The sequence below is a fragment of the Pongo pygmaeus genome, chromosome 19, assembly GCF_028885625.2.
Source record: "Pongo pygmaeus isolate AG05252 chromosome 19, NHGRI_mPonPyg2-v2.0_pri, whole genome shotgun sequence".
In the NCBI taxonomy this organism is placed as follows: domain Eukaryota; kingdom Metazoa; phylum Chordata; class Mammalia; order Primates; family Hominidae; genus Pongo; species Pongo pygmaeus.
Genome location: NC_072392.2, coordinates 22,125,469 through 22,146,055, shown reverse-complemented (window position 1 = coordinate 22,146,055; position 20,587 = coordinate 22,125,469). Strand labels below are relative to the sequence as shown.

The window sequence follows — 20,587 nt, the reverse complement described above, 5'->3', positions numbered from 1 at the left end:
CTTCGGGATAGAAACTCCCAGGAGCAGAGTTACCTCCTCTATTGATGGTCATTGCTGTCTGCATCCCTCATCCCTCCTTGCTCCCACCTTGTGCCCACTGTGGGCTGAGCTGGAACTAGGGTACTAAGGAGTTATCACAGAGGAGGGGGAGGCACAGCTCCTGCCCTTATAGAGCTCCAAATGGATGAAAACCAGTCCTTGCTCTCAGGATCCTCAAGGCTTTCTGCGGAGACTGAGGCTCTGCCCTTGGGAGACTCCAGTTTGATGAGGAGACAACTGGCATGGCCAAAAGATGGAGAGGCACCAAGACCATGCCCGCCGGCACTCAAGGACAGCGTGCAGAGTTCACCCAAAGGGCCGGAAGAAGAAAGTGGACCAAATAAACAAGGTGGTGCTGACACTAGCTGACCTCTGAGCAGGAATGCAAGTGACTCGACTGTCCTGGTCCTTTTGCAGGGCCCAGCAGGGAGTGTGGAATTGACCTTGGTTGAGTGCCTACCCCATACAGAGCTCGGGAGGGGATACAGAGATGTGTGAATTATCCCGGCTCCTGGCAGAAACTTGGACGTATATTCTGGTCACCAAGGCCAGAAGAGAATGGTGAAGAACACACTGGTCTCCGGTGTGCCTACCTGAGCTCCATCCAGCTCCGTGCTCATGAGCTGTGTGACTTTGATAAGTTACTTAACTACTCTGTGCCTCAGTTTCCTCCTCTGATAAAGGTTGATATGACTAGTTCGTCCATCTCCTAGTAAAAGACTTGTGAGAAATGCTCAAAAAATGTTCGGCTGTCTCTGATCATTCAGCCCCCTAACTCCCCATCAACTCTGCCCTCACCCAGACCTTAGCCATGAGCTTCTAACTGCCCTCCCTGCCTCTCCCATATCCCTCTGACTCTTCCTGCACAGCAGCCAGAATGATCTTTCTAATCCACGTCTGACAACATCACTTCACCAGTTTCCCTCCACCCTCAAGATAAGGTCCACATTCCTGGCACTTAGGCCCATCCCCATCTTTCCATTCCTGCCCCATCTCCCACCAGCCCCCAGACCCCCTAGAAAATCATACAATGCTCCCCAAATGCCCTTCTTCCCTCTAAGAATACTCAGGACTTGCAATGACCTCTAATTGAAATGTCCCTCTCCATCTTTTCTACACAGAAAACTACTCATCTTCAGTGATCCGTCTGAGTGCCTCTCCTCCGTCTTCCTGTACTCTCGCCCCCTGGGTTTGTACTGTGCTCTATTATAGTGTCACACTGATCTCCATGGCTCTATGAAGCACTTGATGAAGAATAAAAGTTCACGTACTCAAAAAAAAGAAGAAACCTCTCTCTGTTGGCAGCAAGAGCTCCTCTAAGCCTGCCCCTGCTCATCTTGTACTTGCCCCAGTGCCCAGCGCCACATCTGGTCCAAGTAGGATCCCAACACATACGAGATGGAGGAAAGATACCAGTCATTCCAGAAAGATGCTCATTGCTGAAAAGGAGCTAAAGGTAGGGAAATGTCTTTGCCAGGATGGTCAGCAAGGGCCTGAAAGAGGCAAGGCCTGCATGTTTAGGTGGCATAGATGACTGGTATTTCTTGTGGGGCTTTTAACTGATGCTCAATGACTGTTAAATAATACTGAAGTGGCCAGACGCAGTGACCCACGCCTGTAATCCCAGCACTTTGGGAAGCCGAGGCGGGCAGATTGCCTGAGCTCAGGAGTTCGAGATCAGACTGGGAAACATGGCAAAGCCCCGTCTCTACTAAAAATACAAAAAATTAGCCGGGCGTGGTGGCGCACGCCTGTAATCCTAGCTACTCAGGAAGTTGGGGCATGAGAACCACTTGAGCCCGGGAGGCACAAGTTGCAGTGAGGTGAGATCCATGCCACTGCACTCCAGCCTGGGCGACAGAGCAAGACTCCATCTCAAAAAAATAAATAAATAAAATAATAATAATAATAATCATCATCATCATCATAATACTGAAGCACTTGGAGAGAAGATTTCCTTTTTCCATGTTTGTTTGTTTGTTTGTTTTGAGACAGAGTCTCACTCTGTCATCCAAGCTGGAGTGCAGTGGGATGATCACAGCTCAATGCAGCCTTGACCTCCTGGGCTCAAGCCATCCTCCAGCCTCGGCCTCCCAAGTAGGTGGGACTACAGGCACACACCACTATGCTCAGCTAATTTTTTTTTTCCATAAAGATGGGGTTTCCCTATGTTGCCCAGGCTGATCTTGAACTCCTGGGCTCAAATTATCCTCCTGTCTCAGCCTCCCAAATTGCTGGGATTACAGGCATAAGCCACTGCACCTGGCCTCTTTTTCTATTTTTCAATCTTCTGATTAGTCAAGGATGAGATCTCATTTGGACACTATGGCCTCTGTAATTGCCCCACCACACTTGTCAATCACCCTGTTCAAAAAAAGAGAGCCAGCTTTGGGCTCAGCACCTTTAGAAAGTAACAGCATCTAGTTAGAAGTTAGGTATTTCTGTATGTCATTTCCTTCTGCTTCTGGCAAGTGATTATGATTTTCCTTTTTTGGTAGTAATGTAAGATTTCCTTTATAAATATATTTATTGAAATGAAAGGTGAGTTAATTTACCCAAGTGTGTTAAATAAATATTTAAATGGGTGGTACAAAATATGTTAAATTAAAAATTGAACAGGTAGTTTAAGTTTTGAAAATTAAAAGAGAATATAATTCTCTTTTATTCAATATTCAGAGAATACTGAAGGCATTTTATGAATGGTTAATATATGGAAGACTCTTAGATCAAGGCTAGTGGGTATAATTGATTCCCCTTCTACTTTCTTAAATGATTTTAAACCATTCAAGGTCTTTGCCAAGTTCTGCTGGGAAACCCAGAATCTGCCGCAATGTGTTCCAAAGCCTGGGAAGTTACCCTCTTCCCTATGCCCATGCTGATGCCACCACTCTGGTCGGGATGTAAGCCCCAGGTCCCAGGTCCCTGAGCTGGATGGGGAAGTCGGTGGTGCTATGGATGGGCCACCCTGGAGAGAGCTAGCAGAATGGCACTTCCAGAACCCTGCTCTGTCATCTGCAAATGTATCTGTGTTGGGAGATCCTAAGAACAGCTGAGACCCGCCTGACTGAGCAGAAGCTCCCAGCTGGGGCACCCCTGGCCAGCTAAGCCTCTTGACAGATGGCCCTGGTTTCCAGCCCTGGTGCCAAACACCAACCCCTGTCCTCACCCCCCTTCTCCACTTCCCACCCTCTAGTCCTGTCCTAAGCCTCACTCAGCCCGAAGCAGCAGGCTTCATCCCTCAGAATTTCTCCCAGCTGCCAGGGAAAGTGAGCTGTGCATGAGGACCACTGTGGGGTGGAGAGCGCAGTAGCTCCCCAGCCAGGCAGGGCTGGGCCACCTGCCAGTTTCATCCTCCCTGCCTGTGTGGTGCTCAAAGTTGGCCTCAGTTTCCTCATGAGAAGCCCCTTCGTGCACTGTTGCCAAGGGCCATAAAGGCAGAGGGCTTCCACCTGTAATCCCAGCACTTTGGGAGGCCGAGGAGGGCAGATCACGAGGTCGGGAGTTCGAGACCAACCTGGCTAACATGGTGAAACCCCGTCTCTACTAAAAATACAAAAAATTAGCTGGGCTTGGTGGTGGGCACCTGTAGTCCCAGCTACTTGGGAGGCTGAGGCAGGAGAATGGCATGAACCTGGGAGGCGGAGCTTGCAGTGAGCAGAGATGGTGCCACTGCACTCCAGCCTGGGTGACAGAGGGAGACTCTGTCTCAAAAAAAAAAAAAAAAGACAGAGGGCTCCCTAGATGAATGCCCAACTGCTGCCCACATGTAGCCCCTGCCACACTGGCCCTCCTCTCCCCACATCTGGCCTTGTTCCAATACAAAGAGGAGCTTGCTGTGCTTGCAGCTCCTATGGTCCAGATAGAGGGTCTTGCCCTAGCTGCAGCAGGGCACCATCTCTTCCCTTCTCTCAAGCTCTCTGCCTGGCATGGGAAGCAGACTGGGCAAGATGGGGCCAGGGATGAGGAAGGCCGACAGCCACGGCCTGAGTGAATGATTGAATGATTTCTTCTAGGTCATGTGACATGGCTCACTCTTCCAGTCTCTCAGGGCTCAGGGTCTGCCCTCTGAGCCCCAACTTCAACATCTCCCATGGGAACTCTCCAAAGAATGAACCGGGAATGGAAACCATGAAGCCCACGGCACCCCGGCACCTGAGGCCCAGTAAGAATCAACACTGCCTCTCCAGCCAACGTGCAAGGCTGCAGCCTGGACCCAGTGCCAGCATCCCAAATGCAGGCCCTCCCCTTGGGGAGTGGATGGAGTAGGAGAGAAGGGCCTGCAAGGACCCAGATAGGCAGACAGAGGGACAGAGAGGGAATCAAAGATCCCACTTGCAAGGTGTCCCCAGAGGCAAAGGTATCATCCACTGGGGGCATGGGGACCTGGAGGCAGCACAAGGACAGCTTTGCTCTGGTCGTGGGAGCCCTCTTGCTTCCCACACCCTCAACTTACTCCCCATTGCTGTCTGTCATTGATCCCCAGGTGCGGCAAGGGAGGGACCTGAGTCCATGTGGCTGGCTGTTGGGAGAGGGAGCACCCGCTGAGTCACAGCTCCTCCCTGGAGCCTCCATGAACCATCTAGGCAGGTGTGCACTGCCCACTGATGCAGGGCTGTGGGTACCTGCACCTGTCTGTCAACACTCATTCTTTCTCATACAATAGGCACTTGCCACCACCCTGCCCATCCAGACCCTATCAGACCACAGTGAGGGGATGGAGTGGGCCTGCATAGGTGCCTCCACCTGAGTCTAGCCACCCCAGGCTTGTGTCTGCTGGGACACACCTAGCAGAGAGGCTGAGAGCACCAGCTTCGGAGCCAGGCAGGTCATAGTGTAAAGCCGGATTCTTCCACTTATTTGGAGAAAGTTGCTTCCCCTCTCTGAACCTGTTTCCTCACTGTAAATTCAGATTCATCCTTTATTGAGCACCTACTATGTGTCAGGCATTGGGTTGAGTGCTGGGGATAAAGTAATGAGCAAGCCCTTATCTTGATGAACAGTTATGGGATAAAATAGACCTGCAAAAATAAACATGCAATTCACAACTGAGGTGAGCATGGTTGGTGGGAGAATGGCGAGCACATAGTAAGGGGTGTGGCATGGTTGGGGGCATCAGTGACCTTCTCCCTGAGAAAGAGACACTTGAGTGAAGGGGGAGGAGAAGTGAGCCAGGAGAAGGAAAAAGGGGAGGGGCATACAGCATGTGCAAATGTCCTGAGGTGGGAACAAGCAAAGTGACTGCCAGGGCAGGAGTCCTGTGTGGCTGAAGGGCAGTGGGTTGAGTCAAGCAAAGGATTTCCATGGGAAAAAAAAATAGTTCTGACCTTGGCCAGGCACAGTGGCTCACACCCGTAATCCCAGCACTTTGGGAGGCCAAGGTGGTCGGATCACCTGAGGTCAGGAGTTTGAGACCAGCCTGGCCAACATGGTGAAACCCCATCTCTACTAAAAATACAAAAATTAGCTGGGCATGGTGGTGGGCATCTGTAATCCCAGCTACTTGGGAGGCTGAGGCAGGAGAATCACTTGAACCTGGGAGGCTGAGGTTGTAGTGAGCCCAGATCATGCCACTGCACTCCAGCCTGTGTGACAGAGCGAGACTTGGTCTCAAAAAAAAAAAAAAAAAAAAAAAAATAGTTCTGGCCTCATGAGGTTGTTGTGAGGCTTAAAAGACCTCATATTGTAAAACTGCTGGTGTGGGTCTGGCACATAGTGGGACATCGTCCTGACTGTCGGTGGCACTGTGGCTGCACCCAACTTCCCCATGGACCGTCTGGGCGACTTGGGTTCTCATCTCCGTTGCTTATTATTTGCCCATCCCTCTGGCCTATTGAGCCCCGATTAAGATCAAAGACCTGTCCCTGTGGGGCCTGGGGAGGACACTGGATGGTTGGAGGATCATAGTTCCTTCCATCAAGGAACCTCCAGTGTTGCAGGCGAGACCCTTGTTGCTTTGTCTGCACTGTCGAATTTAATCTTCACCAACTGTTTTAGGAGGTATGTGTTAATTTTTAAATCATTTTACAGGTGAGGAAATTGAGGCTCAGAGAGGGTATCTTGGCCGCAGTCACAGAGCTAAACAAGGTGGGAGTGGAGCCAGGGCTTGTCCGCCAGTGAGAAGGAGCTACAGTGGACACAGGCTCAGAGCTCCTGCTCTCTGTCCCAAGCCCCACACATGCGCTGGGTCCTTCTCTAGCTTCTTCCTCATGTTGTCTCTTTTTTTATTCAGTCTGTCTCAATTCACCCCATCTCCCCTACACCTACAACACTTAAGTTTTGATAAGTATGTGTGAATGAATGAATGAATGAATGAATGAATGAATGAGTGTTCCTCCCTGCCTAGCACTGGCCCAGCGCCCTCACTATCCTCTCTTTCCCTGGCTCTGTCTCTCTGACTCTCTCCCTCTCCTTCCCTCTCTCTCTCTCTCAACTCTATATCCATTTGTTTCTCTCTATTTCTGCGTGTCTCTTTTTGCCCTCTCTCTCATGCCAAGTCACCCCCAAAGTTCATCAGAGCACCTCAAAGGAAAAAGGCTTCCTTTCCCAGGCCTGGCCTTACAGCTGAGAGTGGCACAGAGGGAAGCCCCGTCGGGAAAGCTTGCGCTCAGCAAACAGCAATGGAGGAGGAGCTGGTGACTGCCCTGCACCTGCCTGAGGCCGGTCCATCGCCCTGGAAATCCCTGACATCCCTTTGTCCCCTTTGTAGCAGCCTCCAAGCTCAGTGAGGTGGGCCAGAGAACCTCCTGGGGTCCCACCAGGACATCGGGACCCCCCAGCCCCTGGGGATCAGGCCTCCTTGGGGCTGCCTCCTCTGATGTCTTCCTGTAGGAATAGTCGCCTACATTACCCAAGCCAGGTTGTCTGTGGCCTTGGGGAAGTGCCATTTGCCTGATTAGGTAGGCACATTTGCCAGTTGCTGCCTATAGAGTTCCCTGGACACATTAGAGATCTTTTCACTATAAAAAAAAGTTCCCAAAAATAAAGGGGATTGAGAATTTCAAGGTCAGTTCCACACCATAAAACAAAAACCATGGAGTAAGCTAAGAAAAATGCACACTGCTCCCATGGGTCTCTCGGTTTTATCTCATCCCTGAGAAAGAACGGAACAGGAATAAAGCCACCCAGGACGTGGCAAAGCCTGAGCATGGACAGGACTTTGTCACTTTCAGCCTGTAGGACCTGGAGCAAGCCAGTCTCCCTAGGGTGAGGTTGGAGGAGGCTTCTCAGTGGCTCACCTAGCACTGCCCAGTTCTGAGTGCCGGGAGGGTGGAGAGAGGGTTTACAGAGAGGCGGAGCCAGAGAGGTCACCTGACCAGCCCCAGGACTCAGAGACGCAATCCCACCTGCTTCCACTCATCACTTTGCTGGTCTGTTGCTTAGCTGAGCAGAGGCTGAGGGAAGGCAGTCGCTGTTGTCAGAGCTGCTGGGCTCATATCTTGAGTTGGATGCTTGTGGCTGCCAGGCTCTGTGAACAAGAGCCCTGTTCATCAGCAGGATCCAAACACTGGCCCTCCCCTCCCCAGTGAGGTACGGTGAGGAAATCCCAGGAGGAGGGGAGTCCATGTGAGACCCCTGGGGCCACTGCCCTGTCTGCCCTCTTCCTCTGGAGTCTGACAGTACAGGGTTGGACCAACTCCCAGCCTCCCTGCTTGACTTCCTCCTCTCCTGGTTCTGAGCCTGTTTTCAGCCAGGTGGTCCCAGCCGCCATTTTTACCCACAAGCAAGCCCAGGTGTCCTGTGTATTCCCTCCAAACAGTAACGGCAACCACTCAGAGAGGAGGCTTGCCCCACCTCACCCCAGTCTAAGAGACCTCAGGTTTCTATATTCCTCTAAAGCAGATCTCCTTTGGGCACAGAGACTTTAATCTGGCACCGCCTCCAAGGTAGAGAGGTGCCTGGGGATTCTTAAGAAGTTCAGGGCGTTCTGGGCTTCCATCCCTACTGGTGACTCTTGCCATATTTTGCTCTCTGTCCAGGCTCATGTGACCTCTCAAATGTGGGTCACTCCCAAGATTCTTTGCCACACTTGGGCAGGAGGTTCTTTGCCCAACTGGGAACCTTAGGAACCAGAATCCAACACCCCTAGGAGTATCACAAAGCCCCTCCCCACACTAGGGTCCTGTACCCTCTAGGGACCTCAAACCCACCTCTTCTCATTCTCTGAGGAAGCACCCTCAAACCTTCCTCCTTCCTGAGTTGTCCCCTGTATCCCTGAAACTCTAGTACTTCACCTCCAGGATGGCCCATCCTCACCCAGGGATCACCCGAGGTCAACCCTTTCTGATGACAAAATCAGAAACACAAAGCAGTCCTCTTTTTCCTGTGGTGGAGGTAAGAACAAGAGAAACCAATATCTCTTCATTCCTTTTCCTAATAACTCACCCCATTACCATTTATAGGATGCTGACTATGTGCCAAACACAATGCCAAATTCATTGCCTGCATGAGGTCATTCACTCCGGTATCAGCCTTGTGCAGCAAAGGTGTTTATTCCCTACCTTGTGAAAGAGGAATGTAGGGTTCAGTACCTTGCCCAAACTCTTCAAGGTTATTCAGCATAGGAGCCAGGACTCCAACCCAAGTAGTCTGATTCAAAAGCTCAGGCTTTTAGATCCGTTGCCCAAATTTAGTCTTTTTTCAGTCCCTTCCCTACCCTTGACTCCCCCTACAAGTTTTCTTCAGGCAGCTGGATGAATGAGCTGTTGAAACTGACACAGGGCTAGTCAACTCTTTCCTAGCTTGGGGCAGTGAGCCCCATCCACCTCTGGAATCTTCACCACTTACTAGGGTGAGGCTCCTTCCCTTCCCACTCCTTTTCTAGCCCCTCAAAGAGAAGGAAAGGCATTCCCCACCCATGGGAGGCTCATACAGTCTTGGGTCTTAAGGTATAGTCTCTCACCGGATTCTTGTATCAACCTCAAGAAGCAGGGCTCAGCATCCTTACTATACAAGTAAAGACACTGAGACTCAGACTTTCCAAGCTCACATCTGTTACAGAACAGAGCCAGGGTTAGAATAGAGGTCTATTCCCAAACCCTCTAAAAATGCTCTCATCGTGGGTGGATAATCACCATGCCCTAGAAATAGTTTACCCAGTATCGCCAGCACAGCCATGCCTTGAGCCAGCACTGTGCCAGACCCTGTGCTGGAGGCCTTAAAGGCATTCTTCCAGTGAATTCTCCCAAGAAGCCCATAAGGTAGATACTATCATTATGACCCTTTTACAGAAATGGAAGCTGAGGCTGGGAGATGGTCATCAACTTGCCCTAGGTCAACCAAGTGTAAGAAGGATTAGATCCAGTACCAGAGGCAAGAGCAGGTGGGGTGGAGGGAGATGAGACTGTCAGGAGAGCTTGAGTTCCTACCTTTGGTTCATGGACCTCCAGTAAGGAGTTCTAGGAGACCCCTGAACCCCATGAAATTGTATGCAAATGTATGTATGCTTATTTGAAGGTAGGGGGCAGAAGGAAAGATCTATAGCTTTCAATATTCTCCAAGGAATCCCTGATCACAAAAACATTAGGAATCCTTAACCTAACATAGTGCCTGATATAGGGGCACTCAATGTCTGGTGAATGAATGGACACACATGAAAATGAGTGAGGAAATGAATGAATATCCCTCCTTACTCTAGGAGACACCCCATATGACCTGGTACACACATCTATCTTTGTCTTCTGAGATGGCGAAAGATATCCTGGGACCTGAGCCCAACCCACCCATATGACTTTTCTCCCAGTCCCAGGGGCCATAGCCAGGTGCTATGACAAGCTCCAAAGAGATGCTTCTCCCACTTTCTCCCCATCCCCACTCCTAACAAAGACCAGACAGAGGTGAGAATTATGCAACTCAGATAATGAAGCTGTATTGATTGCCAGGAGGGGGTGAGGGTGAAGCAGGGTCCAGGTGTGAAGTGCTTAGGGGGCAGGAGAGGGGATCTTCCAGTGGGATCTGTGTCCACACAGGGGGCCTCCTAGGCCTGAGTGGGGCTGGGCAGCCTCAGTTTTTGGTGCGAAGGACCTGCTTGTGGGTGGACACCACCTTGCCATCCTGCATATCCATGACCTTGGTGAGGATTTGGTGGCTGGAGGGGGTCACTGGGGAAGAGGCCGGAAGAGGACGTTACCAGAGGTGGACAGACAATGGACTAATCAGGAGTAAGGAGGCCAAGAAGGTGAGGAAACTCAAACTGTCTCCCCGTTGCCCTCTCCCCTGATTACTGCTTCACTCCCTGCTGTTGCCCAAGCACTGATACCGTCAACACATTTCTTTCAGACTAGGGCTCCCAAAGGTCAGAGACAGAGTCTTTGTCCTCAGATTAGAGCTTCCTAAGAGCTCACACCCGGCTGGTTCTGTCCATATTCACCCAGTAGAGTGGTCTTGGTGGGAAGAGCCTTGCAAGGGCCCTGTTCATGGTGCTGAGCACCACAGCAATGGGATCTGCCACAGACACCAGGTAGAAGTAAGAGGTGGGGGCTGCCTCTCCTAGCCCTAAGGAGGGTTTAGAAAATAGCTTCTTCCATCCAAGGAGGTTCCCAAGGGAATCTGGGTGACATCACTAGAGCTCAGCCCCTCACGGAGCCCCTAGCCAATGCCTAGACCTGCTTGGGGTACAGAGGGCGGCCTGGAGCCCAGGTCTGCAAAGGATGAAGGTCTTACCGGTCTCTGGATGACTGCGATCCAGAGGAGAACTGGGAGGAGGAGAGGCTGTGAAGACAGAAAAAGGCAGGATCATTAGATACATGGTGGGGCCGTGACAGTGCCATGGGGGGGTGGATTAGGGGGAGGGCCAAGAATCACTGGGCATCCTCACCCTCCAGCAGGCAGCGGTAGGTGGCGATCTCCTGTTCCAGCCACATCTTCACGTCCAGCAGGATCTTGTACTCCTGGTTCTGCTGCTCCATCTCGCAGTGGAGCTGGGCCAGCTGCTCCTCCATGCTGCCAATCATCTCCTGGATTTGGGCCAGCTGCATGAAGTAGTGACCTTTGGTCTCCTCCAGGCTGTTCTCCAAGGATGCTTTCTGTGAGGGAGGGAAAGGGAATCAAGGATTAGTGAGTGTGGCCATTCTCTCCCTGCCAGTCCTGAGCGCACCACTTGGCCTGGCACTATTCCTACCATGCTGAGCTGGGACTGCAGTTCAATCTCCAGGTTCTGCATGGTGCACCAGAGCTCCGAAATCTCACTCTTGCTGCTCTGCACCAGCTCGCTGTTGGTGGCCACCTCGCTGTTCAGCTCCTCTGTCTGCAAAAAAGAGAATGCCATTCACACCAGAAGGCCCCAGAAGGCAGGTGGTCTGGGTTCCTTCCACCTCAAATGACACCCACCTTGGTGAAGAACCATTCCTCCGCATCCCTGTGGTTCTTCTCTGCCATCTTCTCATACTGGTCACGCATCTCGTTCAGAATGCTGCTCAGGTCCACACCAGGTGCAGCGTCCATCTCCACATTGACATCTCCACCCACCTGGCCTCTCAGGGCATTCATCTCCTGCACAGCCAGGGATAGTCCATAGTCAGAAGTTCCACCATGGCAGTGGATTGGGGTTCCTTAGTCAGGCCTGAATACTGCCCTCCCACCGTCACAATTCTATCTCGACTCTCCCTTCTCTCTCTCTCTGTCTTTTTTTTTTTTTCGACAGGGTCTAGCTTTGTTGCACAGGCTGGACTCAAACTCCTGTCTTCAAGTGATCTTCCCATCTCAGCCTCCCAAGTAGCTGGGACTATGGCATGCACCACCATACTCAGTCTCCCTGCGCTTCTTTTAAGCTGGCTTTTCCATATAGTTCTCACCTCGTTGTGGTTCTTCTTCAGTTAGGCCAGCTCCTCCTTCAGGCTCTCAATCTGCATCTCCAGGTCAGCTCTGGCCAGGGTCAGTTTGTCCAGCACCCCAGCACCCGGCACATGCCATTGATGTCAGCCCCCACACTCATGCGCAGGTTCAACTCTGTCTCATACCTGGAATGACCCCAGAGAAAAGGAATGAGACACCCATCCTGACCACAGTGAGGGCTTTGTTCTCTTCTCCCTGCAGCTTCTCCCAGAGCTGGTGCCTTGTGGGTGGTTTAAGGAGCCAATCTTGAAAATGGCATGGTTGAACACAGTGCCCATGGATTGCTCAGATATGAACATTCCTGGGGCCTGGGGATAAGGCAGTTCATTTTGCTGCAGAATTCAGGAGGGGGTTGCACTTCTAGCTTCAGCCAACAAATAATGCATAAGTCCTCCAACTATGATTCCCTCCTATACTTCAAGGGCAGTTGGGGAAGTGGAAAGTGCCTCTTCCTGAAGAAGCGGTTCTGAAACCTGGCTGTGGACAAGAATCACCCAGGTAACCTGCTATAAATAGCTGAATCAAAACTCCAAGGGTGGGGCCCAAGAGTCTTTTTCTTTTATAAGCACCGCAGGGAGATTTCATGCAGCTATTCTGGCACAGGCTAGTTCTATTTGGGAAACACTGCTCCAAAAATGCCCTACTTTGGGGACAGTGGATGTTCTGGCTCACCACTGCAAACTCGCTTGGTGCAGAAGTCATCCGCGGCCAGATGGGCATTGTCAATCTGCAGAAGGATGTTGGCATTGTCCACTGTGGCCATGAGGATCTGCAGGATGGAAAGGGCACAGGTAATTTTTCAAATGAACTTCACAAATCAGACTTCACTGTCACCTACATTAAGCTCTTGCTTCATGTTCTTGCCTGAATTCCCCTTTTCCCCCACAAAATTTGACCATAGCAGCCTAAAGGAAAACAGGTGCCCCAGGCCTGTCCTAAGACTTTGCTAACTCATGGTCAACAGAGGGGGTAGATGCAGCCCGGGGCTTAGAATCAAAAGCCCAGGAGTTCTGGTCGCAATTCTGCCACTGACTTGCTGCAAAACCTAATGGGTCTTGGGGCTTCAAGTTCCCCACCTCCAAGTGAGGAGAATAATCTGAGGCTTCCTAGCCCTCCTTCCTGAGCTGGCCTCTCTTCTCTCTGCATCAGCCAGCCCTGCCAGTCCTCTGCAGAGATGCACATTCCTTTTCAAGCTCATGGGCCATGGGACTTCAAATGGAACTTTCTCAAGAGATAAAACCCAACTGGCACAGGGGATTAGAAAAGAGGACTCGAGGGAAGAATAAGATATATTGGCCCCTGAGTCTGACTGGAGTTCCCCACCTCATCATTGAATTTCCCTAATCCATGCAAGGCATTAGAGCCCAGCAGACTCCCGCAGGGAGGGATCCTAGGTGATGTGGGAGCAGGGAGGAGGGGGCCGGAGTCAGGGCACAAGCCTGCCAGGCTCCCTTTGTGCAGGGCACATCAAGGGGCCACACTGATTATCTCTGCAGCCTCTCCATGCCTGCCTGGCTGTGGGGAGGGACCAGCCTGTACCAAGGCTTATGGGTGGTGGCAGCCACAGCCCAGACTAGTGAGCTAATGAGTGGTTTGGATGTCTTGCCTGGTCCCATTAGAGCCTCGCTCCTCGCCTGTGCTGGAAGGTAGGACACAAGGGCCCCAGCCTTGGCTCTGCCATTAATTTGCTATGTGACCTGAAGCTGGTCACAGCACCTGTTGAAGCTTCAACTGCTTCCTCTGTAAAATGTAAGGACAGGAATCACTGATCTCACTTGATCTGAGGATTTGAGATCAGAAGCGGATGAGCAGGCTGGGGAAGAGAGAGCATCCTCTCACTGATCAACTCTTAGGGCATCCAAGACCTTGAAAGAAGGGATCTGGGGTGGGCTCTGTCCTATAGAGAAATCTTAAGGTGTCAGTGTCCTGGGGAATCTATTGTTCCCAGAAGGAGCTGGCTGGAATGGCACCTTCTGCTGCCCATTCACTCATCTTGTTCCTTAGATCCTCGATGGTCTTGAAGTAGGGACTGTAGTCTTTGATCTCACTGGGCTGCTGCCTCTGGTACCAGTCACAGATCTTCACCTCCAGGTCAGCGTTGGCCTCCTCCAGGGCACACACCTTGTCCAGGAAGGGGGCCAGGCTGTCGTTGAGGTTCTGCATGGTCACCTTCTCACTGCCCACCAGAAGCCCATCACCACCAGCAAAGCCACCACCCAAGCCACCACCAAAGCCATCACCCAAGACACCACCGAAGCCAGCACCAAGGCCACCACCATATCCTCCCCCAAAGCCACTACCAAAGCTGCTGCCACTGCCGAAGCCACCGCCATAGCCGCCCCCCAGCCCGCAGGCTCCCCCAGAGGAGAAGCGGGAGGAGGAGACAGACAGGCCGCCCCCGTAGGTGCTGGGGGCGCGGCACGACCCTCCGGCCAGGACGGAGGAGATGTGGCTGGAGCCGCCCCCGATGCTGCCCCCGATGCCGCAGGAGCCCTTCATGGAGCCGGAGGAGGTGAACTGGCGGCTGCAGGTGCTCATGGTGCCGAGGAGGGAGGTGAGTGAGCAAGCAGTTGGCTGAGTGAAGAGAAGGTGCTCAGGTAAATTGGAAAGAGATGCGAGTGCTTTATACTCCTGGGTAGGGGGTGGGCCTGGCACTTTCCATTCCCCTTGGCTTTCATCACCCACAGGCTAGCGCCAACTCCCAGCCAGGTCCCTCCTCTCCTCCGCCTCATCATGTCTGTCATATTTTACTGGAAACTTATTGTTTGGGGTGTTTTTGTCTTTCTTGTCCCGCCAGGCGTGATTCACAGGGGAATGTGTGGGCCTGCAGGCTACACTTTCCCATGGGGTCCCGGGAGTCCCAGCCCTCAGGAACCTGCACACTGGGCTCAGCCAGGGTGACAGAGAGCAGGGCCTCTGCACCTTAAACCTGGTGACCTGCTAGCTCTCCATGAACTGGATGGGCCTTTAACATCCACTTAGAGGAAGCCCACCGCTGCAAGGGACAGGTACCCAGCTGGAGAGCACCGGCATGGCAAGGTCACCTTGGGCACAGAGACGCCTCCCTCACCATGACCCGCTATTAGAGACAAGGAGGTCTGGGGGGCCCTCCCAGGCCTGACCTGCCATGCTGTGCTGAGAAGCCTGTCCCGTCCCTGAAATACACTCAGCCAGTCAGGTGTATGGTGATTCCCACCCCAACACCCCCATCAAAGAGAAATCCAGGCAGCTCTCCCCAGCCCTGGGCACACACCCTAATTTCCTCCCTACGGTGAGGATCTCACATCCACCACACCATAAGGCGGGTGGCCTCACGGAGGCCAGGAAACAGCCTGGAGTCAGGTGGGTCCTGGCTCTGCCATTTACGCCCCTGTGACCCAGGGCTTGGCACTTCTCTGAGCCTCAGTGTTCTCACCTGCAAAGTGGGAGTCATACCATCTACTCTGCCTACTGCAGTCAGCTCTGAGAAGGCAATGCAATGGCGTATGTGAAAGGCTTTTGTAAACCAAGTATGGCAAGAAGCCTGGTTGGCATTGTTGTAGCCCAGGCTTAGCCCCAAAGTGGATGGAGCTGCATCCAGGAACAGGCCTGGGGGGCCTTTTTTTCTTCCAGCCCCAGATACCCTCTCAGACCCCCAGAACATCCCTAGTGTAGGCAGAAGTCTGGCTCAGGCTCCCTCGTTTGAGCCCCTTATGGAACTGGCCCAGGAGATGTTCTGGGGAGGAGTAGAGGCTGGAGTGGTGCCGGGCTGTGCCAAGGGCAAGGCTGAGGTGGACACGAGGGTCCCTGACTCCTGAAGCCCCAAGGGTCAGGGGACATTTCTAGGAGTCCACTTGGTCCTGCTTTGGAGGTGTGTATATCAAAACTTCAGTAATCTCCCAGACAACCTCCCAAAGCAAACCCTTCAGGCCCCCACCCCACCCTCCCGTCAGCCCCTCGGCTCCTCAGACCCCAGCAGGCATGTTGGGAGGAATGTGGTCATGTCTGGGGCTGCCTGATGCATCCTATCTCCTCAGACAGGCCCCAACAGCCCCTGCTGGAGGCTCCAGTGCTCTTCCTGGGATCAACTGCTCCTAGAAGAGAAGCAGGACCCTCTCTCACCCCACCCCCAACCTTGACTGTCACCAAAGAAGAAGCCAGAGAGGGGAGCCCCCCACTACTGTGGCCTAGGCGCTTGGAAGACAATGCTGAGACAGACACCTGAGCTGTGGGCTCCCCAAATCTGCCAGCAAAGGATTCTCGAGGATGTGAATAAGCCAGGGCCCCACCCCGATCCACCCACCCCTGACAGACACTCCTAATCTCCCTGCAGAGAATGGTCCCCCCACCCTGGCCCAGCCCTACAATTTCCCCAGAGAGAGGCGACAGGGGTTTTGGCTGAGGGACAGATGCTTTCGTTGGGAGGCAAGTTGCTGTTGGCTGTGGGGCAAGGGGAGGCTGTGCTCACTGGAGAAAAATGCTGTGTCCAGAGGGATCTGGGACTGGGAATGGGGTGCAGGGCCCAATACCGGCTTCCTCTGTGCCCCACCACCCCCACCTACCACCACCACCCTGTCTCCTTCTTCTGCAGGGATCAGGAATAGAAGCTCCGGCACCCAGGACATAGGAACAGCTCTACTTTCCCTTTCATTTGATTCAGTGGAACCCAGAAGAAACTCCTTCCTCCCCCTCCTCCGAGGGGAATCCAAAAGATAAAGATGGCAGGGAACCAATGACAGATCAGTCCATGCACATAATCTTAAAAGGCACTTCTGCAGCCCCACCCCGACCCGACGCACCGACTCCAGAGCCCTAGCATGGAATATAAGCCTGATCCCCCACACCCGGTCTTAGAACCATGGCCTAACCTGGAGCCTGAGACCAACCTCTCTTCCCCTGCAGACAAGGACTCAGTGACCAAGGAGCTGCAAACAGTCTGGTCAAGCAGGGAGCAGACAGAGAGGACACCACACCCCCGTCCCCTCCCTGATGCCAAAGAAGCATGGTACTCAGACATTTTAAGGGAGGGCATTTTCTGGGGCATCAGGGGTTAAAGAGTTGCCAGTCTTGACTGCTGAGGCCCAGAGTACCCCCCACCTCTGGACTTCTAGGCAGGCTTTGTGTGAGCAGCATTACCTGACCCTCCCTCCAGCCTGCCCCAAAAGGAGGGGGGTAAAGGAGGAGCCCCGGGCAGGACCTCTTGTGGTTAGTGAGTCTCCCTGCACCACCCTACATGGGGGACCCCCATGCCAATCCAAACAGGTGAAGCAGGCAGGGCCAGGCAGCCCCCACAGAGCCCACACTGTGTGCTGAGGACTGTGCTGGGCACCAGGAGATGGCATCCTAAGGAAGGAGGAGACCTCAGGACAGCCCCCACCCTTGGAGTGCACGGCCTAATGGAAGAGACGATCCCTGCCTGTAGGAAGGTCCCAGCATGAAAGAGAAGCAGGAATGCACATCAACATTACTTAACATACAAGCAAACAGAAGAAAAGCACAGACAAGAGACATTGGTTTCCCAGGGCTGCCATAACAAATTACCACAAATTTGATGGCTTGAAACAACTGGCTGGGCATGGTGGCTCATGCCTATAATCCCAACACTTTGGGAGACCAAGGCTGGTGGATCACCTGAGGTCAGGAGTTCAAGACCAGCTTGGCCAATATGGTGAAACCCCATCTCTACTAAAAGTACAAAAATTAGCTGGGTGTGGTGGCAGGCACCTGTAGTTCCAGCTACTCGAGAGGCTGAGGCAAAAGAATCACTTGAATCTGGGAGGCAGAGGTTGCAGTGAGCCGAGATGGCACCACTGCACTCCAGCGTGGGCAACAGAGCAAGACTTCGTCTCAAAAAAAACACACACAAAAAAACAGCAGAAATGTATTCCCTCTGGAACACATTTCTGGAATACATTCTGGAAACCGTAAGCCCTGAATCAAGGTGTTGGCAGGCCCATACTCCCTCTGAAGACTCTGGGGAAGAGCCCTTCCTTGCCTCTTCCAGCTTCTGGCATTGTCCTATCCCTGCCTTCATCTTCACGCGGGCTTCATCTCTGTCCTTTTCAGTCTCTTGTAGGACACTCATTGGATTTAGCAATCACTCTAATCTAGTAGGATCTCATCTCAAACCTTACCTTACTTACATCTGCAAAACCCCCATTTCCAAATAAGGGCACATTCTGAGGTCCCAGGTGGACCTGATTTGGGGGAACCCTGTTTGACCCACTATACCACATAACAGACTGGGTGCTCGTCACCTTGCAAAGCAATGGTAAAAACTAGGTAGGGAGATGGTTGAGATGAGATGTGGGGGTGGCCCAATCTGGAAGGCTTCTGGGAACAGGCTTTAGCGTGACACGTCAAGTTGCCAGGGACTGGATGGCAGGGAGCCACAGAATTCTCGGGTCTTCGGTCCGTACTTGACATCATCCACTTTTCTTTCTTTCTTTTTTTTTTTTTTTTTTTTTGACACAGGGTCTCCCTCTGTTGCCCAGACTCTGTTGCCCAGACAGGAGTGCAGTGGTGGGATCACGGCTCACTGCAGCCTCAATCTCCTGGGCCCAAAGGATCCTTCCACCTCAGCTTCCCAAGTGGCCAGGACTGTCACCATGCCCAGCTAGTTTTTACTTCTTTGTAGAAACGAGGTCTCACCATGTTGCCCAGGCTGGTCTCAAACTCCTGGGCTCAAACGATTCTCCCACCTCAGTCTCCCAAACTGCTGGCATTACAGGCATGAGCCACCGCATCCAGCTTCTTTTTTTTTAATTTTTATTTTGAAATAATGTTAGACTTGGCTGGGTACAGTGGCTGACATCTGTAATCCCAGCACTTGGGGAGGCCAAAATGGGTGGATCACTTGAGGCCAGGAGTTTGAGACCAGCCTGGCCAACATGGCGAAACCCCATCTCTACTAAAAAATACAAAAAGTTAGCTGAGCATCATGGCGAGCACCTGTAATCTCAGCTACTTGGGAAGCTGAGGCAGGAAAATCGATTGAACCCGGGAGGCAGAGGTTGCAGTGAGCCGAGATCGCACCACTGCACTCCAGCCTGGGCAACAGAGCAAGACTCTGTCTCCAAAAAAAATACATAAATAATGTTAGCCTTTAAGAAAAAGTTACAAAATAGTACAGATAGTTCCTGTGTATCCTGTGTATCCTTCACCCAGCTTCCCCTAATGTGAACATACTACATAAGAATCATACAATTTCTGAAACCAATAAATTGACATTGACACAATACTATTTTTTTTCCCTGAGATGGAGTTTTGCTCTTGTTGCCCAGGCTGGAGTGCAGTGGTGCAATCTCGGCTTACTGCAACCTCCGCCTCCCAGGTTCAAGTGATTCTCTTGCCTCAGCCTCCCGAGTAGCTAGGACTACAGGCACTCGCCATGAAGCCCGGGTAATTTTTTGTATTTTTATTAGAGATGGGGTTTCACCATGTTGGCCTGGCTGGCCCCGAACTCCTGACCTCAGGTGATCCACCCGCCTCGGCCTCCCAAAGTGCTGAGATTACAGGCATGAGCCACTGCACCCAGCTGACACAATACTATTAATGAGCTAAAGGCTTTATTGGAACTTCCACCAGTTTTTCCACAAATGTTCCATTTCTGCTGCAGGGTCCAATTTCGATCTCCACATTGCATTTAGCTATCACGTCTCCTTAGTCTCCTCCTATCCATGACAGCTCCTCAGTCTTTTCATGTCTTTCATGACCTTGACACTTTTGAAGAGTACTGGGATGATCAATTATTTTGCAGAATATCCCTCAGTTTGTGTTTTTCTGATGTTTTCTCATGATCACATTGAGGTTAAGCACTTTAGCAAGAAAACCACAGAAATGAGGTTGCATCCTGTCAGGCATGTTGGACAGATATGTCGTGTGTCTTACCTACTGCTGGCGCTGCCAGCCTTGTTCACGTGGCTAAGGTGGTGCTGCTGGATTTCTCTACTCTCACGTTTCTGTTTCTCCCATTGAAATTAACAAATACCTTGAGGAAGGTACTTAGAGACTCTGCAAAAATCCCGTTTCTCCTTAAAATCTGACCCACTGAATTTTGCCTCCATCAGTGGGGGGAACGAGCTCACGTCAACCTGAGTTTAAGAGCCTCATTTGAAGGAACTCCTTGAGGGACTGTGGCTTGCAGGAGAGACTTTGGGACATCCAAGCCCAGAGAAAGAACTCTTTCCTGCTCTCTTGTCCAGCCCCAAAACCTCTCAAACCCTCTCTGTGCCCCAAGACAGCAGTCCCCAACCTTTTTGGCACCAGGGACCAGTTTCATGGAAGACCATTTCTCCATGGATCTAGGGGGTTGGGAGTGGGGATGGTTTCAGGATGAAACTCTTCCTCCTCAGATCACCAGGCATTAGTTAGATTCTCGTGAAGAGTGAACAACCTAGATCCCTCACGTGCACAGTTCATGAGAGGGTTTATGCTCCTATGAGAATCTAATGCCGCTGCTGATCTGACAGGAGGTGGAGTTCAGGCTGCAGTGCTCACTCAGCAGCAGCTCACCTCCTGCTGTGCGGCCTGGGTCCTAACAGGCCACAGCTGGTAGAGTCTGTGGCCTAGGAGTTGGGGAACTCTTCCCTGAGACACTCCCATGCCGGCTTCCCTTCACAATGTATTATTGTGGAGAAATAGCACATATTTCTCTCACGATTGTCAAGAGCCTTGCTAGGCTCCCACCAGCCCTGGGGAAAGAAGTGGGGAATCTGGCTCCTCTCATGTCACAGATGGG

General features: G+C 52.1%; 1 pseudogene; it reads right to left on the bottom strand.

Moving 5' to 3' along the window:
- Window positions 1-9,896: 9,896 nt before the first annotated feature.
- LOC129017769 (keratin, type I cytoskeletal 14-like) lies at window positions 9,897-14,406 on the bottom strand (annotated as a pseudogene).
- Window positions 14,407-20,587: the final 6,181 nt, after the last annotated feature.